The following is a 5,243-nucleotide window of genomic DNA, read 5'->3' on the forward strand; positions in this document are numbered from 1 at the left end:
AGATGGTGGGAGAGAAAAAGTACTAGTTTGAAATGAAAGTGTTGCATGGATTCTGAGTTTATCTGATGTTGATTCCATTCCAACTTAATCTACACATTCCTATGTCATTTATTGCCATGGTAACTGGATACTCATTTTAAAAATCACATCAAAATGTGAGTGGGAAAAGATTCGATATTTAAGTGGATATAAACTCTTAACATGATGTGAAACATTTTAATGATAAATGAATATTTAAGCAAAATCCATATCTGATATAATAAAACTAATAGGTTTAAATTAGTGATTGCTAGTTTGTCCCCATATTCATGGAATATAAACATTGCTGTAGCTTTCTTCAAATAACATTAATTATTTTGTGCTGATTTTTTAAAGTAATATATGCCATTGATAGAAATAGATTGGAACCTTACCCAGAGAAAGGTCCATAAGGTATTGTTCTGGGTTTCTGTCATGACTTACAGGGAAACGTTCACAATGTCTGGAGCCCCTGATGTCCTGAAAATTAAGGGGGAGTATGTCCTCAAATTCCTTGCAGCAGGAACCCACTTAGGTGGCACCAACCTTGACTTCCAAGTGGAACAGTACATCTACAGAAAGTTAAGTGATGTCATCTACAGAAAGTTAAGTGATGTCATCTACATCATAAATCTAAAGAAAACCTGGAGAAGTTTCTGCTAACAGCTTTCACCCTTATTGCCATTGAAAACCTGACTGATGTCAGTGTCATATCCTCCAGGAATTATCCCAGTAAACTGTGCTGAAGTTTGCTGATGGCCCTGGAGCCACTGCTGTTGCTAGCCACTTCACTCTGGGAAACTTCACTAATTAGATCCAGGCAGTCTCTGGGAGCTGTAACTTCCAGTGGTTACTGGTTCCAGGGATGACCACCACCCTCTCACAGCGGTGTCTTGGTTAGCCTACTACCATCACTGTGTGAAACACAGATTCTTGTCTGTGCCATGTGGACATTGCCATCCAGTGCAACAACAAGGCAGCTCACTCAGCAGGTCTAATGTAGTGGATGCTGGCCCCAAAGTTCTGCACATGCATAACACTAATTCCTTATGAACACCCATGGGAGGTCATGCCCAATCTCTGTTTCTATAGAAATTCTGATGAGATTGAAAAGGAAGAGCAGGTTCCTGCTGAAAATGTCACGACCAAGGAGGAATTTCAGGGGGAATGGACTGCTCCAGCTCCTGAGATTACTGCTACTCAACCCAGAGGTGCAGACTGGTCTGAAAGGGTGCAGCTTCCCCAGTGCCAATCCAGCAGTTCACTACTGAAGACTAAGAGTGCTCAGCTTGCCGCTGAAGACTGGTCTGCAGCTCCCACTGCTCAAGCCACTGAGTGTCTAAGGCTGTACTTCCACAGATGCCTAAAGAGAAAATGGAAATAAGGTCTATGGAAAATAATATTTCTTTAAAAAAAAACGAAGAAAAACTTGGAACATACAGAATACATAAGGAAAAAAAGTACCCATATTTCCCATATGCAAGGATAACTTTTGCCATTATTTTGAGGTATTTAATTTTAGCTTTAATAAGTAGATTAATTTACTCATTTGTATTTACTTATTGTATGTGAAGAGCCTTCTGAAGGAATGACAAAGAAGTGTGATGAAAGCATGGTTGAGTAAAAAGAATAAAATAAAAGAAGATCTATATTTATTTCATTGGAGAAAGACTCTAGCAGGGTGTATTGGAAGAACCATTGACTGCAGCTAACGTATGCCTAACTAATAGTGCTTTTTATATTACAAATTAATTTTTGCCATATCAAGGATACTCTGGAGTCAGTAAAGTATTCATTCAACTACTCAATGATATTATTATCAAGGACATTTGTGTATTACCACTCCAATATCCTTAGTGTGCTTACTTCTCACCTCAAGCTGCCAAGGTGACAGCTGAAGCCCCTGACTGCTTGTCTAATTCAAGGACAGATAAAAATAGAAAGGACTCTGCCCACCAGAGCAACACCCAGCTCTACCCACCACCAGTCCCTCCCATCAGGAAACTTGCACAAGCCACTTAGATAGCCTCATCCACCAGGGGGGAGTCAGCAGAAGCAAGAAGAACTACGGTCCTGTAGCCTGTGGAACAAAAACCACATTCACAGAAAGATGAACAAGGTGAAAAGGCAGAGAGCTATGTACCAGATGAAGGAACAAGATAAAACCCTAGAAAAACAGCTAAGTGAAGTGGACATAGGCAACCTTCCAGAAAAAGAATTCAGAATAATGATAGTGAAGATGATCCAGGACCTCGGGAAAAGAATGGAGGCAAAGATCGAGAAGATGCATGAAATGTTTAACAAAGACCTAGAAGAATTAGAGAACAAACACCTAGAAGAATTAAAGAACAAACAAAGAGATGAACAATACAATAACTGAAATGAAAACTACACAAGAAGGGATCAATAGCAGAATAACTGAGGCAAAAGAACGGATAAGTGACCTGGAAGACAGAATGGGGAAATTCACTGCTGTGGAACAGAATAAAGAAAAAAGAATGAAAAGAAATGAAGACAGCCTAAGAGACCTCTGGGACAACATTAAATGCAACAACGTGCACATCATAGGGGTCCCAGAAGGAGAAGAGAGAGAGAAAGCACCTGAGAAAATATTTGAAGAGATTATAGTTGAAAACTTCCCTAACATGGGAAAGAAAATAGCCACCCAAGTCCAGGAAGCACAGAGAGTTCCAGGCAGGATAAACCCAAGGAGAAACATGCCAAGACACATAGTAATCAAATTGACAAAAAATAAAGACAAAGAAAAATTGTTGAAAGTCACAAGGGAACAATGACAAATAACATACAAGGGAACTCCCATAAGGTTAACAGCTGATTTCTCAGCAGAAACTCTACAAGCCAGAAGGGAGTAGCATGATATATTTAAAGTGATAGAAGGGAAGAACCTACAACCAAGATTACTCTACCTGGCAAGGATCTCATTCAGATTTGACGAAAAAATCAAAAGCTTTACAGACAAGCAAAAGCTAAGAGAATTCAGCACCACCAAACCAGCTCTACAACAAATGCTAAAGGAACTTCTCTAAGTGGGAAACACAAGAAAAGGAAAAGACCTACAAAAACAAACCCATAACAATTAAGAAAATGGGCATAGGAACATACATATCGATAATTACCTTAGACGTGAATGGATTAAATGCTCCAACCAAAAGACACAGGCTCGCTGAAAGGATACAAAAACAAGACCCATATATATGCTGTCTACAAGACACCCACTTCAGACCTAGGGACATATACAGACTGAAAGTGAGGCGATGGAAAGAGATATTCCATGCAAATGGAAATCAAAAGAAAGCTGGAGTAGCAGTACTCATATCAGAAAAAATAGACTTTAAAATAAAGAATGTTACAAGAGACAAGGAAGGACACTACATAATGATCAAGGGATCAATCCAAGGAGAAGCTATAACAATTATAAATACATATGCAGCTAACATAACGGCACCTCAATACATAAGGCATCGGCTAACAACTGCAAAAGAGGAAATTGATAGTAATGCAATAATAGTGGGGGGACCTTAACACCTCACGTACACCAATGGACAGATCATCCAAACAGAAAATTAATAAGGAAACAGAAGCTTTAAATGACACAATAGACCAGATAGATTTAATTGGTATTTATAGGACATTCCATCCAAAAACAGCAATTATACTTCCTTCTCAAGTGTACATGGAACATTCTCTAGGATAGATCACATCTTGGATCACAAATCAAGCCTCAGTAAATTGAAGAAAATTGAAATCATATCAAGCATATTTTCTGACCACAACGCTATGAGATTAGAAATGAATACAGGGAAAAAACCGTAAAAAACACAAACACATAGAGGCTAAACAATACATTACTAAATAACCAAGAGATCACTGAAGAAATCAAAGAGGAAATAAAAAAAATACCTAGAGACAAATGACAATGAAAACACGACGACCCAAAACCTATGGGATGCAGCAAAAGCAGTTCTAAGAGGGAAGTTTATAGCAATACAAGCCTACCTCAAGAAACAAGAAAAATCTCAAATAAGCAATCTAACCTTACACCTAAAGGAACTAGAGAAAGAACAAACAAAACCCAAAGTTAGCAGAAGGAAAGAAATCATAAAGATCAGAGCAGAAATAAATGAAATAGAAACAAAGAAAACAATAGCAAATATCAATAAAACTAAAAGATGGTTCCTTGAGAAGATAAAAAAATTTGATAAACCATTAGCCAGACTCATCAAGAAAAAGAGGGAGAGGACTCAAATCAACAAAATTAGAAATGAAAAAGAAGTTACAACAGACAACACAGAAACACAAAGCATCCTAAAAGACTACTACAAGCAACTCTATGCCAATAAAATGGACAACTTGGAATAAATGGACAAATTCTTAGAAAGGTGTAGCCTTCCAAGACTGAACCAGGAAGAAATAGAAAATATGATCAGAGGGCTTCCCTGGTGGTGCAGTGGTTGGGAGTCCGCCTGCCAATGCAGGGGACATGGGTTCGTGCCCCAGTCCGGGAAGATCCCACATGCCGCGGAGCGGCTGGGCCCGTGAGCCACAACTGCTGAGCCTGCGTGTCTGGAGCCTGTGCTCCGCAGCGGGAGAGAACGCGATGGTGAGAGGCCCACGCACCGCGATGAAGAGTGGCCCCCACTCGCCGCAACTGGAGAGATCCCTTGCGCAGAAGCGAAGACCCAATGCAGCCAAAAATGAATAAATGAATAAATAAATAAATAAATAAATAAATATTTTTAAAAAAGAAAATATGAGCAGACCAATCACAAGTAATGAAACTGAAACTGTGATTAAAAATATTCCAACAAACAAAAGTCCAGGACCAGGTGGCTTCACAGGTGAATTCTATCAAACGTTAAGAGAAGAGCTAACACGCATCCTTCTCAAACTCTTCCAAAAAATTGCAGAGGAAGGAAAACTCCCAAACTCATTCTACGAGGCCACCATCACCCTGATACCAAAAGCAGGCAAAGATACTACAAAAAAAGAAAAGTACAGACCAGTATCACTGAGAATATAGATGCAAGAAAACTCAACAAATTACTAGCAATCAGAATCCAACAATACACTAAAAGGATCATACACCATGATCAAGTGAGATTTATCCCAGAGATGCAAGGATTCTTCAGTATACACAGAACAATCAATGTGATACACCATATTAACAAATTGAAGAAGAAAAACCATATGATCATCTCAATAGA

The 5,243-nt window shown here is 38.9% G+C and overlaps 1 pseudogene; it reads left to right on the forward strand.

Moving 5' to 3' along the window:
* Nucleotides 1–477: 477 nt before the first annotated feature.
* LOC132375349 (small ribosomal subunit protein uS2-like) lies at nucleotides 478–1,402 on the forward strand (annotated as a pseudogene).
* The last annotated feature ends 3,841 nt before the right edge of the window (nucleotides 1,403–5,243 follow it).

This window comes from Balaenoptera ricei, chromosome 11, assembly GCF_028023285.1.
Source record: "Balaenoptera ricei isolate mBalRic1 chromosome 11, mBalRic1.hap2, whole genome shotgun sequence".
Taxonomy (NCBI): domain Eukaryota; kingdom Metazoa; phylum Chordata; class Mammalia; order Artiodactyla; family Balaenopteridae; genus Balaenoptera; species Balaenoptera ricei.